Raw genomic sequence first — 23,639 nt, 5'->3', positions numbered from 1 at the left:
AACTTGGACAGATGACTAGGGAGGAGTATAAATATATTCCTTGAGAATGCAGGGAAGTTATCAGGAAGGTGAAAGCACAATTGGAATTGCAGCTAGCAAGAGATGTGAAGGGTAACAAGAAAGGTTTCTACAGGCATGTTAGCAATAAGAGAATGATCAGAGAGGGTGTGGGGCCCTTACTGGATGAGGGAGGTAACCTAGTGGCAGATGATGTGGGAAAAGCTGAAGTATTCAATACTTTCTTTGCCTCTGTCTTCATGGACAAGGTCAGCTCCCAGACAAATGCACTAGGCAATGTAGTATGGGAAGGAGGTGGACAGCCCTTGGTGGGGAAAGAACAAGTTAGGAACTATTTAGAAATGCTAAATATACACAAATCCATGGGTCTGGATTTAATGCATCTGAGGGTACTGAGGGTATGTCTACACTACCCCGCTAGTTCGAACTAGCGGGGGTAATGTAGTCATCTGCAATTGCAAATGAAGCCTGGGATTTGAATTTCCCGGGCTTCATTTGCATAAAGCCGGCCGGCGCCATTTTTAAATGCCGGCTAGTTCGAACCCCGTGCCGCGCAGCTACACGCGGCACGGAGTAGCTAGTTCGGATTAGGCTTCCTAATCCGAACTAGCTGTACTCCTCATTCCACGAGGAGTACAGCTAGTTCGGATTAGAAGCCTAATCCGAACTAGCTACTCCGTGCCGCGTGTAGCCGCGCGGCACGGGGTTCGAACTAGCCGGCATTTAAAAATGGCGCCGGCCGGCTTTATGCAAATGAAGCCCGGAAAATTCAAATCCCGGGCTTCATTTGCAATTGCGGATGACTACATTACCCCCGCTAGTTCGAACTAGTGGGGTAGTGTAGATATACCCTGAGGGAATTGGCAAATGTCATTGCGGAGCCTTTGGCCATTATCTTTGAAAACTCGAGGAGATCAGGAGAGATCCTGGATGATTGGAAAAAGGCAAATGTAGTGCCTATCTTTAAAAAAGGGAAGAAGGACAATCCAGGGAACTACAGACCAGTCAGCCTTACATCAGTCCCCGGAAAAATCATAGAGGGGATCCTCAAGGAATCCATTTTGAAGCACTTGGAAGAGCAGAAAGTGATCAGGAATAGTCAACATGGATTCAAGAAGAGCAAGTCATGCCTGACCAATCTTCATAGCTTCTATGATGAAGTAACTGGCTCTGTGGACATGGGGAAGTCTGTGGATGTGATATTCCTTAACTTTAGCAAAACTTTTGATACGTTCTCCCACAATATTCTTGCCAGCATGTTAAAGGAATATGGATTGGATAAATGGACTGTAAGATGGATAGAAAGCTGGCTAGACTGTCAGGCCCAACAGGTAGTGATCAATGGCTCGATGTCAGGTCAGTGGTCGGTTTGTAGCGGAGTGCCTCAAGGATCTGTTCTAGGACTGCTTTTGTTCAACATCTTTATTAATGTCCTGGATGAGGGAATGGATTGCACCCTCAGCAAGTTTGCAGATGACACTAAGCTAGGGGGAGAGGTAGATATGCTGGAGGGCAGAGATAGGGTCCAGAGTGACCTGGACAGATTAGAGGATTGGACCAAAAGAAATCTGATGAGGTTCAACAAGGACAAGTGTAGAGCCCTAAACTTGGGACGGAAGAATCCCAAGCATTGTTACAGGCTGGGGACCAACCGGCTAAGTAGCAGTTTTGTAGAAAAGGACCTGGGGGTTACAGTGGATGAGAAGCTAGATATGAGTCAACAGTGTGCCCTTGTAGCCAAGAAGGCTAATGGCATATTAGGATGCATTAAGAGGAGCATTGCCAGCAGATCCAGAGATGTCATTATTCCCCTTTATTCGGCTTTGGTGAGGCCACATCTGGAGTACTGTGTCCAGTTCTGGGCCCCCCACTACAAAAAGGATGCGGACGCATTGGAGAGGGTCCAGCGGAGGGCAACCAAAATGATTAGGGGTCTGGAGCATATGACCTACGAGGAGAGGCCGAGGGACTTGGGTCTGTTTAGTCAGCAGAAGCGAAGAGTGAAGGGGGACTTGATAGCAGCCTTCAACTTCCTGAAGGGAGGTTCCAAAGAAGATGTAGAGAGGCTGTTCTCAGTAGTGACAGATGGCAGAACAAGGAGCAATGGTCTCAAGTTGTGGTGGGAGAGGTCCAGATTGGATATTAGGAAAAACTATTTTACTAGGAGGGTAGTGAAGCATTGGAATGGGTTACCTAGGGAAGTAGTGGAGTCTCCATCCCTAGAGGTGTTTAAGTCTCGGCTTGACAAAGCCCTGGCTGGGTTGATTTAGATGGGATTGGTCCTGCCTAGAGCGGAGGGCTGGACTTGACGACCTTCTGAGGTCTCTTCCAGTTCTATGATTCTATGATAAGGGGATGGTTGGATGAAATAACATGATCTTGGTAACTAATTGACCATTCATTATAGGGAACTTTCTGGGTGTCTGGCTGGTGAGTCTTGCCCACATGCTCAGGGTTTAGCTGATCGCCATATTTGGGGTCAGGAAGGAATTTTCCTCCAGGGTAGATTGGCAGAGGCCCTGGAGGTTTTTCGCCTTCCTCTGTAGCATTGGGCACAGATCACAGCTGAAGGACTCTCTGCATGTTGGGGCCTTCAAAGTATTTGAAGGCTTCAATATCTGAGACATAGGTGAGAGGATTATTCTAAGAGGGGTGGGCGAGATTCTGTGGCCTGCACTGTGCAGGGGGTCAGACTAGATGATCATAATGGTCCCTTCTGACCTTAAAGTCTATGAGTCTATGAGTCATATGAGTCTATGAGACCTAGGGATTACAGTGGATGAGAAGCTGGATATGAGTCAACAGTGTGCCCTTGTAGCCAAGAAGGCTAATGGCATATTAGATTGCATTAGGAGGAGCACTGCCAGAAGATCTAGAGAAGTGATTATTCCTCTTTATTTGGGTCTGGTGAGGCCACATCTGGAGTATTGTGTCCAGTTCTGGGCCCCCACTATAGAAATGTGGATGCATAGGAGAGGGTCCAGCAGAGGGCGACCAAAATGATTAGGGGTCTGGAGCGCATGACCTATGAGGAGAGACTGAAGGATTTGGGTTTGTTTAGTCTGCAGAAAAGAAGAGTGAGGGGGGATTTGATAGCAGCCTTCAACTTTCTGAAGGGAGGTTCCAAAGAGGATGGAGTGAAGCTGTTCTCAGTAATGATGGATGGCAGAACAAGGAGCGATGGTCTCCAGTTAGAGTAGGAGAGGTCTAGGTTGGATATTAGGAAAAACTTTCACTAGGAGGGTGGTGAAGCACAGGTGGTTACCTAGGCAGGTGGTGGAATCTCCGTCCCTAGAGGTTTTTAAGTCTCAGCTTGACAAAGCCCTGGCTGGGTTGATTGAGTTGGGATTGGTCCTGTCTTGGGCAGAGGGCTGGACTTGATGACCTCCTGAGGTCTCTTCCAGTTCTCTGATTCTATGGGGCTACAGCTGGAAGAAGCCAAAGGGGGGAGGATGACGAGAGCTGCAGGAGCCCACGGGCTGAGGGGTGTGCCAGACTGTAGCTGTGCGTGTTGTGTTCTGGGTATGACGGGTGTGTGTTGTGCCTTGCTGAGGCTAGGGGTGCGGGTCGGACTGTAGTTGTGGTTGCAGGCTCCCGAGAGGTGTTGGCCAGGCTGTAGCTGAGGGTGTTGTGCTCTGGGAACGGGAGGGCTGTGAGGCCGTGCGGGGCTGTCTCTGGGGGAGGGGTGGGGCTGCGGGAGGGGACCTGGCTGCTGGTGGGTCGGGAGGCCGGGCCGGCACTGGCCATTCTGAAGGGGCTGGGGGCGGGGCTCAGGAGCTGTCAAACCCGCACCCCGCCCTCCCTAGCTCTGCGCCAATGAACCCGGCCCGGCGCCGTCACGTGACCAGGAGGGGCGTGGCTCCCCGGGCCCTCCCGCCCAGCCGCTCCAGGGAGAAGCCGGCGCGGTTGGTGAGAGGATCAAACAGCGACGCGGCGCCGCGGCGGGGTCCGGGCAGAGGAGCCGGGGGCTGGGTCCTGCAGCGGGGCAGGAGGCGTCCGGGCCACGACTCCCCCCCCAGCCAACCGGGGCCGCGCGCGCCCCTTAGTCACGCGCCGCTCCCGGCCGGGGGCCGCCGGGGAAGGTGAGAGCCGCGGTCTGGGGCGCCCCGAGGCAGGGACTGGGGCTGTTCCGCCCCCTCGGCCGCGGCGGTGACGCTGCGGGGGCTTCCCCCAGTCGCTGATGTTCCCTTGGTGCCCCCGGGCTGCTGCTACGGCCCCTCCTACAATGGCCCTTCGGCCAGCGCAGCGCCCGGCCCGCCCTGGGTCAAAGCGGGGTGGCGGCCCCTTAACTGCCCCCTCCCCCAACCGCTGCGCGGCGAGAAGCGCTGGCTGGTCCGCAGCCCGTCCCTGCGGGCGAGTCACCCCCAGCGTCTCTGTGGCGCTTGCTTGTTTGGCGCAACGGTCCGATCGCAACTTCAGGCGGTGCTTTATCTGCGCAGGGCGCCTGAATGATCGAGTGGAGTTGTGTTGGGTGGGTAAAATTGTTGGGGAAGAATGTAGCTGGGACTGTGGAATGATTCTTTAGGCAGGGGAAATGTGTGGATAAAATACTGAAAACTGCACCGCTCTTCTGTTGTTGAAATTCTTGGAGACACATGGGGAAAATGTGTTGAGGGTTGTGTGACTCTCTACACGTGATATCACGGGTAGCTTTGTCCTTTGGCTGGCACTTAATGTGGTGCCTCTTTCATCTTTAGGTGGATGTATCCGCTGATGTATTTATTAATCAGACTAAGAAAAATATTTTGCTTTGCAAGTTCAGAGAAAATGAAAAGCAGTTAATTGTCATGCAGGCTACATCCTCCTTGGATGCTTAATGAGCAAGTAATTTAAGCTGAAACTAGGACTCAAAGTAATATAGTAATAGTCCCTTTCAAAAATACAGAATGCAGTTAAAAATGTAGTTTTCTTGGTCATCAGTGATATGTTTTCCCTAGTACTGGGAAAGGAGTTTCCCGATTAACTGTTTAATTCCGCCAAGGGAACAAAACTTAAATTTCTCTAGTACTGTAAACTGTTGTATGTCACTGCTGATCAACTTACATGTTTATTAGAAATGTTTTTGAAACACTGATACTTTGAATGCATTGCTTTTGAAAAAAAATGTTTAATACTTAATAGTTTAATGAACTGCTGTGATCTTTTAGTTTTCAGTCCAGTTTGCAGTATCCCTATCACGATTGTTTTAAAACAATCTATAAGTCTGTCCAAGAAAGTGCAAAACCTGCAAACTCAATCTGCCTTACAAAACACTCCTCCTCTCCCCTCCCCTCCCCCCTTGAAATATTTTTGTGAAGGTAGTTTTCTAACTTAAATGAGTTGACCCTGACACTTTTTTATTAGAAATTCACATATAAGCAAATGAATTTATATGTGGCATTTAAAATAAAACAAAGAGCTGTTTAAGTTGAGGACTGGAAATATCTCAAAACATTAATTTTCATGAGACCTCTTTTAGCTGAAACTTTAGATGTTTTAGTTTAATCCCTGGAGATAATCAGTAACATGCAAGAAGATTCCTCCTTGATTTCCATTCTAGTCTAACAGATTTATTAAGTCACGAGCTTTCATGGGTAAAACCCCCAGATGAGTTGGAGTGGAAATCACAGAATCCGGGGTCCAACCCTGACTTGTATGGTTGGGTCCTAATTAAAGCTTTGATGTAAACCTCATTTTTATTCTCAAACTTTTGAAATAAGGGCTGTAACAATTCTTGTAAACATCAGCTGTTGAGCACTTGTCAGCTCACAACAGATGTAGCGAGGGTGTACTTGGTTCCATTCTTTTGCTCACCTTGCCAACTCCCCTCCTGTGGGCTGGTGAGAGTCTGAAATTGGTAGCTCTCCTTCCTTAAGCATAGTGCTTAAACCAAAACTACACTTTCACTTTGCTTATTTGTCATATCTTTAGAAAATACTGAGGAGCTTCTTTGAATCCAGTGCAATCACCCAGAGATGTTCTTTCAGCCATGCACTAATTTTCCTAAAAACTGGTTTCTGCTATAAACTGCTGTGCCATAGTTTAAACTGCTGTGTGTCTGATATAGAGTGAGCAGTGTTCTGGTCTTTGAAACGTTACAGTAACACTTGAAAAGCAGGATTCTTGTCCATTCTAGTTCATTGCTTTTTTTAAAAAAAAAAGCTTATACCTGGAAAGAAGGGGTAGAGGGTGTCTGAAGGGGTGTTGGAGCCTTCTACAATTATGGTCAATTATGAGCTTTTAGTTGGTGATAGTCAAGGGAGCTGTGAGTAGCTCTCTGCACTATATGATATTACAACACTGTGATTTATTTATTAACCAATCAGTATGCTTTTTCTATGTTAACCAGTTGTAGCTGACATAATACTTGGTCACAATAACTAGGGATGTCAGATGTCATGTAATTGAGTAGTCATGTAACCACATAAAATATTATTGGTTACACGACTATTCAGTAGTCCCCAGGGGTGGGGCTGGCAGCCAGTGTGCTCCAGCTCCACTGCTGGGGAGCCCTCTGCCACTCCCTGCTGCTGCCGCTGATACAGACGCAGCAGCTCAGTGTGGAAGGCAGGAGGTGATCTGTGACGGAAGCCGGTTTAAAAACCAGCTCCCCTTTCATGATGCCTACCCACTTGCACTGCTGTGTGGAAGCACCCCCTGTCCTTGAGGATCTTGGCCCTTTTCCCCCTTCTCACGGACCGGGGCTGCTGCTGCAAAGCAGCCTCTGCCTGTGATGGGCTGAGGCTCACCATGGACAGAGGCTCCTCCATGGGATGTGGAGCAGCCTCTTTCCATGGGTAGCTTGGAGGACCTCCTGTTGACAGGGGCTACTTCCACCCCTTTGTGGTAGACTTGCCTGCACTCCCCTTGTGCTGGGGGGTGGTGGTGGCACTGCTTGGCTGGTGCTGTGGTAAACCAGCTTTTAAGCTGGCTCCCTCCAGCATGGCTCCTGCCTGCCCCACTCGCTGCCTCTGCAGGTTCTGTAAGAGCTGATACATGTGGGGAGCTGGCTTGACAGCTGGCTCTGTGTGTGTATTGGCTCCCATCTGCCACCCCTTAACCTCCAGGCTGCTGTGCCTTTATCAGAGGCAGCACAGCTGGGGGGGAGGGAGAGGCAGATGGATCTGGTGTTTGTGCGGACCTTCTTAAAGCCAGCTTCTCATGGGCACTGGCTCCCACTCCCTCTCTTCCTGGCCTTACTGCCTCTATATCAGAGGCAGCAAGGTGGGAGTGCATGTAGTTGATAAGCGTAGGCTTATTGGTTAATCATTTACTCGACTATATGCTAACATCCCTAACAATAACCAAGAAAATAAATATACATAAAGTAGTCAGTGAAACAATGAATTCACACTACTCTGACTTCTTTGGCTAGTGTTGATTGCTAATTTGGTTCCTGAACGACCGAGGTCTGAGTATCACTCCCTTTAGTATTTCAGATGTAACAGAGTCCTTCTTTTAGAAAAAAGAAAAGCTAATTAATGGCTGTGAATAAAAGGAACTGGTACCGAGACAGCTACATGCACATGACAGCAATGAATTGAATATTTTTCCTGTTTTTAAACATGGGTTGTGGAGGCTTTTGTAAATTGGGAACCAAAGATCTGTTTCTCTGTTTAAAAGTACTTTTAAAGGGTGTCCAAGGAAACATTCCCCCAGCCCTAACTATTGTCAAGGATCATTTCACTTTTTAGCAACTCTGAGACTTTAAGATCTCTTTAACAAAGCTAAGGCAAACACTGTGTATAAAACCTAAAATCCTTTTCTCTCTCTTTTGTGTGTGTGTGTGGGTTAGCTGCACAGAAAAAAATAAGTAGGGTTTGTACTCTTCTTGCTGCGTCTGACATAATGAAAGCCTCGTGTACGTAATTTTTAAAAATTTTGCTTGTTTTTTTTAACGTATTATAAAATTATATCAGGTCTGCTCTGGAAGCCTCTGTGATTCTCTAGAGTTGTCAGAAACTGTGAAATCCCCAGTGTCAGGAAAATGAACACAGAGTAACATGATTTTTAATTCTTTTTTTTTTTTTTTTTTTTTTTGCATCTGATATTCTTGGCATTTGTTGTGCTGGTTAACTTATGTACTTAAGTGGCATGATTCCTATTGACTATAGTGGGAGAGATGGATCAGTCTGAAAATTTGACATAAAGTGCACCTAGTTTGATTAATGTGCACCTAACTCTGCTGTAGCTACACCATTTCTTTAGGATTGTAGTCTGTGGGGAAGTAAAGATATTAATGTTATGAACCACACATTGCTAAAATGTGATTAGGAGCAAGTCCTATTATGCAGGATTTACATTTCCTTGCATTCTGATTTGTCTCCAAGGAACCCTTTTTTCCCCACGTGTAAAAAAAACTTCACATAATGACAGATATATAGGTCTTCCCTGCTATCAGTTTTAAACTAAGGGTCACAAATACAGCAGACTGTTTTTCATGATGGTTCATGCACCAGATATTATTTTAAAAAAATTACTATAACAGAAATGCCTCCCAGAACTTCTGTACTATAAATTATGAGAAGCAGCATGTCTCCTAAAATGTTTTAATTCTTGACAAAAACTTGGGTTTATAGATTTTTTTGGGGGAGAGATGCTTAAGTGTTCAGTACTCCAAAAACATTGAGAAGGGCTTGAAAAGAGATAAAGAGCTTGATCTCTAGTTTGATCTGACTTTTCCCCTCCACTTCTTTTTGTTTCCCCAACTGTGATATCTTTCTATCTCCTGTTGTGTACCTGGCTGTCACTTGAGGCTGTAAGTCACAAGGGCTCTGTAATTCAGGCCTTGTGCTCTTCTGCTTCTGAACAGGGAAAAATCTTGATTAAAAGTAGGTATCACTGTATTTGACAAATATGTGCTGACTTGCTTGCTTTGCTGTGGCAGTAGACTTGCTGTATGAACCATAATAACTTTGACGTAATAGGATTTGTCATTATTTTAATGTAATGGCTATCTCCGCTTCAGAGGAAGAGATGATTTAAAAATAAATGAGCTAAGTATCATGAAAGGAGACAAGAGGAAGGGAACTGTAGTATTAAGGTAGCAAGAACAAATCATTATTTTCAATATTTTATACTGGTTAAATGTTGCACCACTTTTCTGGAAGTGCCCACGAAGTACTAGATGCAGTACAAACATAAACGTTGGTAGTTTTTCCCCCAAAGAACTTAGTATTGTATTTTTAGATTTCTACTTAATGTTGTCTGATAAACAAGCAGTTAACGAAGATTGTGCAAATCATCTGTCAGGAGTGCTGAGGGAGAGGACTGTAGCTGGAACTCATTAAAAGGTATATTTGCATGGCTGCTGTGTTTACAGGAAATGAAAAATTAGAGGTTTTAAAATTATGCAGTTGCAGGCAGTCACTGAGATGAGATGTGGAGGAAGTGCAGAGTGTTTGCTTTTCTAAATGTCAAACTGAACAGGTTCTTCACTGAGTAGTACTAAATTTATTTTCTCCATTCTGTGCACAGATTTACTCATGTTAAATCAAAGTTTTAAGTTTTAGTCCACTCTAGCATATTTCTAGTCAGATTATTTTAAACATATATGATGCATGTATACCTTGTAGCATAAATAGTATTGGAAGATTAGGAATTGGAATTACCAGAGGCCAAGGAAAAATTAGTCTTGGTGTTCAATCCAGAGCCCTATTTCCCCATAAAGAAGGAGAGACGGGATGTTTTAGGCTTCCTACTTGGGAGATGTCTTTGTATTCTGCTTGGTTAAGTCATCGCGTGTAGCAGTCTTTGGCTAGGAAGAATGCAGAAACAACTGATGGAGGAACAAAGGAGGAAGCTTGCTGCTGCTGAGAGGCTGTAGGAGGGCTTCTGCTACTTCCGCCCTATAACCACACTCAGTCAGGAAGCTGTGGGATTCTTGGGGCACAGTGAGACCCATGAATAACCTCTGTGCCTGCATCTACTGGTAAGCTTTTCTAACTAGGGGTAGAGTGCAATTGACAGTTGTGAACAGTTGCAGTGAAAATGACTCTGCTTGTTTTACTGCTTACTGAGGAAGGTATATGCAACTGCTAAAGCACTGTCTCTGTCTTCCTATACATCTTTTAAGCAGATAGTGATGCGATGCTAGCCTTCGATGCTAAAAGATTTTCTTTGCAATTTGTAAGGAATCTGAATTAAGGCCCAGATTCTCAAAGGCAGGCACCTATGCAGCTATTTAAAATAAAATATTAGTTTCTACATAACTCAATGACTTCGGGCTCTTTCTGTTCCAGTCCCCTTTCAACTTGGGGAGAGAGGGGAGGGGAGTTCTTGCTGCTGGAGACTAGATATCTTATTATTTTTTTATATCCGGGACACAAATATTTGCTGCCTCTTGGAGAGATTATCACCAGTGTTGAATCTCGCTTAGTTTTATAAATGACACAAGGCATAATCTTTTGGACAGCAAAATCATGAGATCATTACATCAGTGAAGTTGAGTAGAACAAATTTCAGGTACCAGTATTAAAGCAAATACTCAATCAGCTCATGGTAACAGCATGTTACTTGCTTTTCCAGTAACTTGGTAAAGGTTAATTTAGCCCTGGTCCACATTTAAATTTTGATTTCCCTAGCAACGTCAATTACCATATGAAAAAATCACACCCCTGATAACTTACAGTTAAGCTGGATTTGCTCTAGTGCAGAGATGGCTAGGTTGATGGAAAAAGTCTACAATTGACCTCACCATTGTCTGTTGGAGAGTTATATAACTTATTTTGATCAAAAAACCTCTTTGCTGTTGGTATTAGAGTGGCATAGCTGCTCCTATAGCACCCATAGTGTAGCTGTGCCCTTAGCCTTGTAGCTTATATTGATAATAGATAGCCTTGCACTTTCATAGAATCATAGAATACTAGGACTGGAAGGGACCTCGAGAGGTCATCGAGTCCAGTCCCCTGCCCTCATGGCAGGACCAAATACTGTCTATAGACCATCCCTGATAGACATTTATCTGACCTACTCTTAAATATCTCCAGAGATGCAGATTCCACAACCTCCCTGGGCTATTTATTCCAGTGTTTGACCACCGTGACAGTTAGGAACTTTTTCCTAATGTTCAACCTAAACCTCCCTTGCTGCAGTTTAAGCCCATTGCTTCTTGTTCTATCCTCAGAGGCCAAGATGAACACGTTTTTTCCCTTCTCCTTATGACACCCTTTTAGATACCTGAAAACTGCTATCATGTCCCCCCTCAATCTTCTCTTTTCTAAACTAAACAATCCCAATTCTTTCAGCCTTCCTTCATAGGTCGTGTTCTCTAGACCCTTAATCATTCTTGTCGCTCTTCTCTGGACCCTGTCCAATTTCTCCACATCTTTCTTGAAATGCAGTGCCCAGAACTGCACACAATACTCCAACTGAGGCCTAACCAGTGCAGAGTAGAGCGTAAGAATAACTTCTCGTGTCTTGCTTCGTGTTTGTAGATCAGTGACTTTGAATGTATTCCTACACCATGTACTTTAGAGTTCATTGTACACCCTCTTAATTCTGATTAGGTTCATTAAAAACCAATTTCTTTATAGATGATCTGAGAGCACATAGAGTACATCTGTAAACAGTACTTCTATGTAATATAGTATGTTTGGCCAGGAAATGCTTCTGCCAAGGTTCCTGTGTCTTAGGTAGATTCTATGATGACAATGCCCTCACCAATTCAGTACGGGATCCCAAAACAATTTTTTTATTCCATCTGCCCTTTATAATGTGGTGCAGATTTTCATTTGCAATGCATGTAGTATAGAAGCTCTTGGAATGGGAAAGAGGGAGCAGCTAGTAGTGGTTGACAGATGGTTTTGGATGTAGGGTGCCTGGGAAATTGAGGAATTAGTCTTGGCTTTTGGCAGTGAAAAGGCAGGTTGCTCTTCTGGTTCTGGGAAGTAAAGAAATCTTCATATCACCATCCCTTTTCAGTAGGTGGGAATATGGGTTTTATTTTGCAGTGAACTCTTTCCTACTGCAGTTAACAACATTTGGTCCTACATGCAATAAAATGAAGACGCTTCAGGTTTTCTTTTTTGCTAATATTTTTAGCAGTTAAATAACTGTACTATTTGATACATGCTGCACAATTTAGGTAACCTGTGTAATTGATCTTGCATTTGGTACTTTCACCTCATCCCCATTTTCTCCATTTTTTTAAAAATTGCTCTGGTTGTGTCTAGTCTCTCATTGGATTCATAAGCTTAGGGGGGTAGTGTTACTGTTTCTGTTTGCACAGTGATTCTGAGTGGTGCCTCAGAGTGGTACTTGGATACAAATGCTAGTTAATATTGCTTTATTGACATGAGTGGGAGCAAATTTTGTTTTTCTTTTCCAGATCTGCTCACTTTACCAGTAGACATGTGTAGATGCCACTGAATTGGTCAACTTACATTCTGAAGGCTTCTTTTGTGTTAAGGGGGTGAGATTTTTTTGAAGAATCTTAGATTAAGATGCACAATTGTGTACATAAGTTTATGCAGGTGTTTAACTGCATGAAACCCACAACCCTCATATGTGGTTTGCATTGTTACTTTACTCAGTGACTTAACTTCCTCAGGGAAGTTGTTTTTGGGTTGAAATTTATTTATTTGGTCTTGGATCAAAGGTAATCTTATATTGGATAGATTTAGTGGTCAACACAGTCACTTTCCAATTATGAGAAGACATTTTCCTGTATATTACTGGAGATGTTTTAATGCTTACATAACTAATGGAAGAAATTAGAACTTCATAGTTAGTTGAAGCAAATACTTCAGGTTTGATGAAAACAGGCTTAGCATTTTAAATTACATATTTAAAGCTGATTGTGAGATGTTACCTACATTAGTAGAGTAGATATAATAAAACCCAAACTACAGTTTCATCCACACCTCTTTCCTTAGGGCCCAGTCAGGAGTCATAGAATATGGGGATAGAAATGTAGAATAGAATATGGGGGAAGAGAGAGTGTGGGGCACGTTGGGCTGCTAGGTGGGATGTCACACAGTGGGATCAGAATGGCTAGGGGCAGGGACTGAATGGGAGCATGGGTGCAGAGACACAGGGATGGAAGCAGATGTGCCTGCCTGAAAGAGAAGGGCTGGGAATCAACCAGGATCAGTGAGCCTCCTGTATGCAAACAATCCTGTGACTGGTTTAATCATAAAGCTCGCCTTGGGGCTGTCACTTGGAGTGCTTGTCATGCCACTGAGCCTATCTGCTTGCCCTATGAGGTGCTGAACTACCTTGTCCTGCTGGGCCAAAAGCTCTGGTGTCTTCCAGACAAGGCACAATTAGGGTAACAACATGAATAATGGACAAGCTCAGCTCTGGGAAGGCTTAGTTATCGGGCTTTGTCAGCATCCAAGAACACAAGCCTTAAGAGGCCAAACCCCTCAAAAATCAGTCTTGCACAGAGATGTTCTCTCTTTTTATTAATGAAAGCAAGATGCATGCACAGCTGTGGTTCGCACTCCCCATCCCCTCTCCCCCCAAACGGTTAATTACCCTGGGTTTGTTAGTAAAAAAACTTTTGTTTTTTATTAAATATAAAAAGTAGGATTTAATTGACTGCAAGTGAAAACAGACAGATCAAAGTAAATTACTAAGCCAAAATAAACAAAACATACTGCTAATCTTAATACACTGAGAAATCATTACAGATCCTAATTTTCACCCTAGTCCTTATCTCAGATGCAATTCTTCACAAGCCACAGTTGATCTTTTTTGGCTTGGGTCTAATAGCCACTTTTATATCCTCTTCAGATAGAAGGTAGTTTCAAAGGCAAGATAAAGAGGGCTGTTGATTTCTACCCATTCCTTACATAGAATTTCCTCAGGGCAGAAATTGTTTATTTTATCTCTCCATCCCTAAGGAAAAATACCAGATTCAAGATGCATTCCCGCACCAGGTGGTAAGGATGTTAACACTGTTTATTTTGATAACCATGAACATGGGTGGTTGGTGAAGGCAGGGCTTGGGGAGGCAAGGGTAGCCTACGCAGCCCCACCTCCAACCCTGCCCCTTTTGCTGAGGCCCTGCCCCTTCCCTGTTCTCCTTCCTCCCTCCCCCACAAAGAGGTGGGGCGGTGTGCTGCATGCTTCCTCCTTCCCAACCATGGGGAGGTGAGCAGGCAGCCACATGCTCGCCCAAACCTCACCAGCCCTGGGAGGGAAGGAGGGTGCTAAGTGTGTGGCATGGCCCCGGCCCTGGAGGATGGCATACTGCATGGCCTGCCCCAGCCCAACTTCGCTAGCCCCTGAGCACAGGGTAAGGAAGGAGGGTGTGGTGCACGGTGTAGCCCATCCCAGTATCTCCAGCCCCAGAGCACCTACAGCAGGTGTTCTGGTGGGGAAATGTGGGCAGGGCTGTACCTGGCAGTTTGGGAAGGCAAATCCTTTCCTTGCCTAGCATACCAAACACCTACGACAGTGTAACCACTAAAATTGTTAGCGGTTACTCAGCTCCCCTGGGAACAGGACCAGCAGGCAGTGTACTCCTTGCTGCTGACCCCGCTCCCAGGTAGCTGCCTGTGACCCCATGCTGCTGCCTCTGTGTCAGAGACAGCAGCCTAGGACAGCAGAAGCCCCCAAGGTTGGTGGGGAGGGGGATAGAGCTCCCTGTGGACAGAGGCTGCAACCTCTGTCTGTAAGGCGCCTGGGCCCCGTTGGATAGGGGCAGCAGGCAGTTTCCCTGCATGCTCGGCATTTAAAACTTGGACTAGTTGGCTGGGACTGAACCAGTCTGTCCATCCAAGTTTTAAATGCAGATCACCAAGGAGCAGGGTTGTTGTGGTTAACCAGGACCGTTAATGGATAAGCAGTCACTTATCAGTTACCTGGTTACCCAGGTAATCACTAACATCCCTACCAGGTTGCATGGTCACATGTCTTTCTAGGACCAACCAAGTTTGGGGTTACAAGACAAACCTATTTACAGACCTTGACCATGGTGCCATTATGTTTCCGGATTCTAACTAAAAATGGCCCTCATTATAATTCTAAGGGTATGTCTAGACTACATGGCTCTGTCGCCAGAGCCATGTAGATTAGTTTACTAGACATACCCAAATGGAGCGGCAATTTAAATAATTGCCGCTTCATTTAAATTTACATGGCTGCCGCGCTGTGCCGATCAGCTGTTTGGCGGCACAGTGCTGTAATCTGCATGCTCCGCGGTCAACATCAAAGGCATTTGTTGACTTCCCCGGTATGCCTCATCCCATGACAAATGGGAGGTCGACAAATGCCTTTGATGTCGACCACGGAGCATCCAGTCTACAGCCCTGTGCCGCCAAACAGCTGATCGGCACAGCGCGGCAGCCATTTTAATTTAAATGAAGCGGTGATTATTTAAATTGCTGCTTCATTTGGGTATATTTAGTAAACTAGACTACATGGCTCTGGCGACAGAGCCATGTAGATTAGAGATACCCTAAGTGTGCTAAACAGATTCACACTTCATACTTCCAACTTCACATACAAGAATGATATATGCATAGAATATATCACATTCAAATAGAATATACACATTCAACAGATTATAACTTCTAAAAATGTCACGATGCATTTTGCCTAACATGTCTTCAAGTTATGCATATTTATATTCATAAGCTAATTTTCACAAGACTTGGGGGACCATGACATTCCTCCTACGCCTGATTACTCCCAAAACCATACAAACCTGTTCATTGCTTCTCTCTCTGGCCCCACTCCCAAGAACTCTCCCAAGTTCTCTCTCTTTCAGCAGTTTTCTCCCTCATCTCTTTCTTTATCCCTGACTTCCCCATATTTTTGCACTGCTTCTGACAGGTGTGGGAAATGTTTGTATTGAGTAAAAATTCATTTAAACTACAAAGTTCTGTATTACGTGCCTAGTAAGGATTCTGCCAATAAACATTTCCCGAATCATTTTTGTTGTCTGTATTGTTAAAAATATGCATGCAGTCAAGTGTTTTGAAATAAATTACCAAAATAATTGAAACTGGTATGATTATATTGTTGGTTTCCCCCAAGAGTAATTTACTCTCCAACTGAGATGAGGCTAGCTTTTTTTATATTTCTTAAAGCCAGATACTTTGGTCCCATAACTGATAGGCTCATTTTCTTCTTGGTTACTAAATTTTCCAGAAAGCTTGCTATTAAAAGGCCCAAGCAAGTAATGTCTGTGACCCACAGCCTTGTTCACTGATCTCTTGTATATGTGAATTAAGATGTGCTGTTTCTGTGTGTGTGTGTGTGTGTGTGTGTGTGTGTGTGTGTGTGTGTCAACATACTCTTCTACAAAGCTAGTTATTCTTTTCTTGAAAGGTATGAAACTAAAGCAAAATAATGGCTCATGTGGTATTAGTGATGCATAACCATGAGATGAAGTTAAGAAATTTCAAGAGTCAGTGCAGCAAGAATTATTAACTTATACACATTGCTTTTCTAGTGATCCATTGTTCTTCAGTCTAAACTGTAATTACTGCTGTATTTTTCTGTGTGCCATAACGTGGGCCCATAGTATATCCTGATATTTTTACATTCAGGCAAAGTATAATATTCAGAAATTAGTTGTACTTGATTTCTCAATCTGAACATTGTCTTAATGCTCTCCCTTGAAATATAAACTTGACATGCATGATACTTAAAATAATGACGCTAAAATGCCCTTTGTTTAAATACTGATTGACTCAAAATTAATCCCTCCCTTCTACAACATCATGAAGTGAATGAATGAACGTCTTTGTGTTTTGAAGGGGTACTGTCACATCATACGTGGACATACCTCTTTAAGAACTTTAATCCTAAAAAATCAAAGATCAATAGAAGACACTTTCACAAAATTCTTGAAGACTTATTCCAATGGGAATCTTTTATCAATAAACAAACAAAAAGTTCAGTGCCAGCAACTTGACACAGATGGTATCCAACATACTAGCCCCATGTGGCTATTTGGTCAGTTAAGTGTGGTTAGCTCACTATAGAGTGTTGCTAATTCTCTATAGCAGTAGCCACTATAGTGATTACTATACTGGCTGCTGCTTCAGAACTGGTTGGACACTATGGGTTTAGGGGCATGAAACTAGAAAATGAAACTATATATATTGTTTTTAAAGAGCAGGTTTTATTTTCCATGACAGGGCTCAGAGGAATGTTAGAAAAAACCTACCGAGAAATAACACACCATTTCAATGTTTTAAAAATCGTTTATGTAATATAATTATGGGGAATTTGTTACCTTAATAAGTGTTCATTCAGATACTAACTCTTTAATTCTGCTTGTTGCTTAAACTCATTTTTTTTCATATTACTTTTATTTATCTCTGTATCTGAATCTAGTCCTCTAAAGCAATGTATGAATCTGCCTACTAGGAATGTAACAGTGTAGTCCAGCGTTTCCTAAACTATGGGCTGCCCATGTGCGGCGTTGCACGTGGGCGGGGAGGACGCCTGGGTGTGACATGATGGCCCGGGATTTTAAAACTCTTTAGAGGCACTTTGCGGGGCTGCCTCCGGGACCTGAGCGCAGCCTCCGGCCCCGCAACATGGAAGGCAGAAGGCAGGGAATGAGCTTGTGGAGGAGAGGCGAGGCGAGGGTGGTGGTGGCGGCGTGGGAGGGGCTTGGACGGAGTAGGAGGGGCTTGGATGGAGAAGGGGCTTGGGAGGGGAAGTCAGCAAGGGACAGGGTACAGGAGAGACAAATGCCAGGGGGCCAAGTGCAGACAATGAGGGAAAGGGCAGGAGAGGAGGTGTTAGTGGGAGAGGGGACAGGGTGATGCTGGGAGAGGAGAGGGGAAGGGCATTGGGGGCTGGAGGGGGAGGTGCTGGGAGAAGGCTTGAAAGAAGGGGTAGGCATGAGAAAGGTGGGGATGGAGCAAGGCATGTGTGAGGGCACAGAGGGGCAGGAGGGGAATGGGGCAGAGAATGGTGAGGGGGTGGGTATCAGGGGAAAAGGGGGCAGGGACAGTAAGGGAAGGGGGAGGCACCAGGAGACTGCAGGGCTAAGGGAAGGTGCAGGTGCCAGGGGATTCTGGGGTGAAGCAGAAGGGCAGACACCTGCAGGGGAGGGACCAGCACCAGAGGAGAGAGGCAGGGCAGGTGTGTAGAGGGAGGTGTTAGAAGAGAGGTAGCTCACCTGATCAGAGTGGGGCCACTGGAGGAGTGGGCATAGGGGTGAGAGAAGGGCTGGTGGAGGAGGGGCAGGTCACAGGAGGGCTGAGGGCAGTGAGAAGGGCAGGAGTCAGGACAGCAGAGGAGGGTGAGGAGTTGGGGGGCGGGGGCAGCAGGCACCAGGGGAGATGATGGAGCAAGGAGAGGAGACATGGCAGCAGAGAGAAAAGGTAAAAGTTTATAAAATATTTATTAATAACTTGGTATGCTGCCCACGGACAGTTTGTTTGTGCCCCACGGTGCAGTTTGGGTTTATGTGGGGATCAACACGTGGCCGGCGAGTGGGAGCCGAAACAAAAAAGTAGTCAGTGTAATGATCTTCTGTTGATATGTGTTTTAGTAGTTAAATTCTTGGACTGTCATGAAAAGTGCTGTCACATGGGTAGAAATTGGGTAAATATTGAATTTTATTAATATCAGCAGAACTGACTTAAATGGGGCCTGTGTGTTGTGTAGTCTTGCCTTAATCTTGGTATTCATGACTGTCAGTGTGAGAGAAGCTATTTGTATATATTTGCTTGCATATGCAACCACACTTCAGTTGAGGCCATCAGCATCAGTGTGGCCCCTGGGGCTTCCAAAGTTGAGTTGCCCTAGCTCATCCCTGACAGGTGTCTGTCTAACCTGGTCTTAAATATCTCCAGTGATGGAGATTTCGCAATCTCACTAGGCCAGCGTTTGCCAAACTATGGGCTGTGGCCCGGTACCGGGGAGTGGGACTGACCCGGCCATATGTAGATCTTGGGGCGCTTGCCCTCTTCCCCCATACAAAGCACCAGTTAGTCTGGCCTGGGGATTCTATTGTTCTACCCCCCCCCCCCCCCCCCACACCCTCGAGTAGTTGCGAACTGGCTGGCTGGTAGACACACTCATGTAGCCTGAGCACATTTACCAGCCAGGCAGTTTGAAACTACAAACTGATACATCTAGTAATAATAAAACGTACCTAATGAGAAAATACCAGACCTGTTATATGTTTGGTATTTTCTCAGTTTGTTTTTTGTGTTTATATTTTTGGGCTGCAAAAAACAGTACTGAAAAAAAAAAAAAGGGGGGTTCCAACTGAAGTAAGAAGTTCAGGAAACTCTGGTCTAACCAGCTTTCTGTCTGTCTTAAAGTCCATTTATCCAATCCATATTCCTTAACTTTCTGGCAAGAATATTGAGGGTGACCATATCAAGCTTTGCCAAAGCTGGCACTGGGGGATTTGGGAGGACCAGAAACAACTTATTTGAATATTCATCATTTGATTAATGAATATACAAATATGTAAATGAATGTTACCAGTCCTCCAAAAGTTTGTGAATGGATTTACTGGTTCCTGTGTCAAAAAGTTTGGGAACCCCTGGTGTAGTCAATTAACCGATAAGCAAAAGCTTATCGGTTAATGCTATAGACTACATGCATTTCCCTCACTTCTTCCCCCAAACTAGTAAACTTTTTAGAAGGCTGGCCAGCAGCCTGGCTCAGTTCTGGCTCACGCCGGGTGTGGGACCTATACTTGAAATGCAGAGCCACACTGAGGGTATTAGGAGTGGGAAAAGCTGGCAGTCAGGCTCAGTTCCTGTTTGTTCCAGGCCCGGGAGCTGCTGTCACCCCGCATTGCTTCCTCTTAATCAGAGGCAACAGCACAGGTGACAAGCAACTGGGTCCACAAGAGGAGGTGGTTTTTAAACTGGCTGCCCTCGTTGACTAGCTCCCGCCTGGCACTCTGTGCTGCTGCCGGCTCCGCCCCCAGGGACTATAGAATAGTGGACTAACTGATAAGATTTAATGAGGTTTCTTGACTGTTCAATTAACTGATATTTAACATTTCTACTTCCTACAAAGATTAGAAGATGACAAACAGAGCCCGTTACGCTTACTGCAATCTCTGAGAATGATGTAGTAAGCTTATAGATTGGTCTGTTTTACTAATTGCTGGAAAAGGTACTTGACTGAATTCCAAACACAAATGCAGTTAATTTTGATAAGCCATTATAAAGCAGTTTCTTGTGGAGGAAGTTGTCACATTGGTTTTGTTTACAGAATGATCGCATATGTTCCATATTTAAACAAAACTTCCACATATGGACTAAAATATTTATCTTAAAACAGAACTTTATCCATAAATTGAGACTGGCACTATTTTAGTTTCACTGACAAAATGAATATTTTTACGGAGGAAAACATGGGCAATGTTTGCTGAAGTGACCTCATATTCTGTCCACACAATCATCACTGGTCTGGAAGAATTTTGATGTATTTTGGGTTTACATCAGTATATTGAAAACTCCGTTTCCAAAGGGGAGGCACTCAGAATGAGGCTATATAGTGATATACAACTTAATTTCATGCATTTAATAGTTAGTTTGACGTTCAGGGGTAAATATTTAAAGATCTACTAGATGTTAATTTCTTTATAATATAGTAGCACAAGTAGAATTGCTTGGGCCCTGAAGAAGGGGATCAGGGCAGGGGGCTGGGAGAGTTGGGGGTATAGAAGTCAGAGTTGGGGATGGTGATGAGAGAGGTCTCTGGGCAATGGACTGTATGAGTGGGAAAGGAACTCCCTTTTCCCCCCAAGATGAGTATTAGGGCTGCTTGTTCTTACCCTTCCTGTCCCCATCAGGGAGCAAGAAAGAAGTGTAAAGCTCTTCTGCCTCCCATGCTTCCCCAGCCAAAGTGAGGAATTTGGGGAAGTGGGAGCTTCAGGCCTCAGATCGCTCCTTAAAGGACACCTGTGGGGGGAGGGGGGTGGAGGTGGGGAGCGAGGCTTAGATGTTAGATGGCTTTCACCTGCCTGGCGATTCTGTCTCTCTTCTATACAGTTTTGTTATGCCAGGCAAATCGCATTTTCCTGGCATAACAAAACCCTGCGCTTGCTTTAAGTCATAAGAGGAAACTTATACCGAATTTTGTGGTCCTACCTCTTACCATTTAGGAGGAGTTGTTGATCAAACAGACAAACTTTTGTAATGAGTGATGTAAATGCCCCTCTTTCTGATATGTACAGTGGAAAGCTACCACAACACCAGGATTATTTGTGGTACTCTTCAAATCGAATGTTGATCCTTTCCATATCTGTTATCAAGAGTGCAGTAAGTTGCAACTGTTTTATCTATATTCTTTGTTTTTGTATCAGTAGTGTCACTAGAATGGAGTGACCTTTTCAGTTGAAGGCAAGGGAATATAAATATCTGCTCTTACCTTGTTTTGGGATATGTTCCATGGTGCCACTTCAACTAATATAGATCGGGCACAGGTATATTTACTGTTTCTTATCTAATGAGCTAATACAGTAGTGTTATTTTTGCCCTGTCCAGATTAGTCACACTGTTGCTACCACTAGTGGAGCTGCATTTCATATATGATTTATTAAACCCAGATGAATTCTTGAAAATGGAGGCCAAACCAAACTTAACTGAGCCAAGTATATTGCTGTCTGACACTGTTTGCTTCCCCACACCTCTGCCAATATGCTGGTTTGTCTTCTAAATGCAGATAGCCTGTCATGTTAAACCAGTTATTTTGCAGTGTAAACTAGCCTAAAATGTTTCAGTACTCCAGTAAAAGAGATGTAAAAATAAAATTGATGACTCCAAAAAAGGAGCAAATGTAGCATATGCCATTATCCCTCTTACTGAAATGTTTGTGGTGATGACTTTAATTGGGGCCTACTGGAGTACTTTAAAAGATACACACTGAGGATGGTTGGTCTCAAGTAACTACATGCCAAGTATCCTCTTCCTAAAGCTTTGTCAACACTGCAAATGGAAGGACAAAACTTTTTGTTTTTCACATGTGCTTATTCTCTCCCTTTCCTCTCCACTGAAAGAAAAAAGGGTGTGGAAGTATTCTGGCAAAAGTGGTGACAAGCAGGTCTTACACTGCTGGACCTTTAGCCTTGTGTATACTAGGGAGTTATTTTGATAGGTTTCCCAGGTGTCCGGTATTGACCCGGACAGTTCAGTATTTTTGCTTCCTATCCAGTAAAAAAAAATTGAGAAAATACCGGGCACCTAAAATGTCTGGTATTTTCTGATTTTCTTTTTCCCTGAAAGGAGGCAAAAATACCAGACACCTGGCAACCCTACAAACACTCAGCAATTGGGCCTAGCCCCCGAGCACCCCCAGATTTCTCCCCCTCCTCCCCTGCTTTCCTGGTTCTGCAAGGAAGCGCTCTTCTGGCTCTATCAGGAAAACAAGATGGCTGCCGACAAAAAGCTTCAAAGGCTTTCCTTAAAGGGGCCATGCTGTTTTGTTTTATTAATTTTTTAAAATGTATTTATTTATTTATTTATTTATTTATTTATTTTTGCTCAACAGCTTTCGTCTTCCTCCTTCCTCTTTTTTCCTCAACAGAATTTTTCCCCCGGTGTGTGTGTGTGTGTGTGTGTGTGTGTGTGTGTGTGTGTGTTTTTATTTTATTTTGTTTTTTTTTTGAGGGGAAGGGAGTGTTCGGTATTTTTAGTTAAACCATTTGGCAACCCTATATTTTGAAATAACTCCCCTTATTTCGGAATAACAAGCAGTGTGTCCACACTACCAAGCCTGTTATTTCGAAATATGGGGCTGGTTGTATCAAAACCAATATGTCCTGCTTTCCTTGCAGAATAAGCATATTTTGAAAAAATTATTTTGGAAGTCGTTATTTTTTAAATTGGTTATTTCAAAATAATTTTCTAGTGTAGACATGTCCTTGGTGACTGACATAGCTGTGTCGCTAACTGCTGAGTATAGTAGCCAAAGCCTAAGAATGTTTTGAGTAAGCCTATTTTGAGGAAACATTTTAATTTTGGCCATCAAAACAGAGACAAGGGAGGGAAAGAAATGCAGCCCTACATAGTAGGTAACTTTGAAAGCATCTTTGTGCCAACTCCTGCACTTCTCTGAGTGTTTTTTTGGGGGGGTAAAGTCAGAAGGATCGGTTATGATGATCTAGTTGAGTTCAGCATAACACATGTCATAGGAGTTGACCAATAGTTTCTTGATAGAATCAATAAATTCTGATAGAGCTTTAAATGGCCTGTGCTTCAGGAAAACTTCATCCAACCCCTAAAGCACATGCACACAATTATTCTTTATATTCAGTAGCCAAGTCCTCCTAAGTCTCAAAATATCGTGTTGCACATATACACAAATATACATTAAAATTAAAACCAAACAATTGTTAACATGCATTGATGCATTTTTCTTACTCTTTTATTGTTTACATGCTAATCTGCAAAATTTTGTAATCCACACTCTCCTAGTCATAGAGGGTGTACTGTAATTTTAGGACAATAACATCCAAATTAGGTGTCAAAACATAGTAAGATTGGGACTTTATGCCTCTCTGTAGTTATTTCGGATAAGAAGAAAATAATCAAAAGGCTGTGGTGATATGTTGTGGAAGGAAAAAGAAAAATAGAGTCCATTTTCCCCATCCCAGTTAAAGCATATGCATACACCAATCCATTTAAACAAGTTTCTTGTGAAACCCTACGAACTTTGCTTAATACACAAAACAGGTGTTTACATTAAATTTTTTTTTT

General features: G+C 44.0%; 1 protein-coding gene across 2 annotated transcripts in view; it reads left to right on the top strand.

Moving 5' to 3' along the window:
• The first annotated feature begins 3,885 nt into the window (after positions 1-3,885).
• Positions 3,886-23,639, top strand: part of OSBPL8 (oxysterol binding protein like 8) — a 157,837-nt gene continuing 138,083 nt past the window's right edge. Inside the window, exon 1 of one of the 2 annotated variants that reach the window (XM_075932114.1) lies at positions 3,886-4,100. The gene's annotated coding sequence lies outside the window, so the exon portion shown is untranslated. Of the gene's footprint in view, positions 4,101-4,216; positions 4,490-23,639 lie in introns of those variants that run through there. The other variant, XM_075932119.1, reaches the window with a different exon arrangement.

The sequence above is a fragment of the Pelodiscus sinensis genome, chromosome 1, assembly GCF_049634645.1.
Source record: "Pelodiscus sinensis isolate JC-2024 chromosome 1, ASM4963464v1, whole genome shotgun sequence".
In the NCBI taxonomy this organism is placed as follows: domain Eukaryota; kingdom Metazoa; phylum Chordata; order Testudines; family Trionychidae; genus Pelodiscus; species Pelodiscus sinensis.
This window is presented reverse-complemented; position numbering and strand designations above follow the sequence as displayed.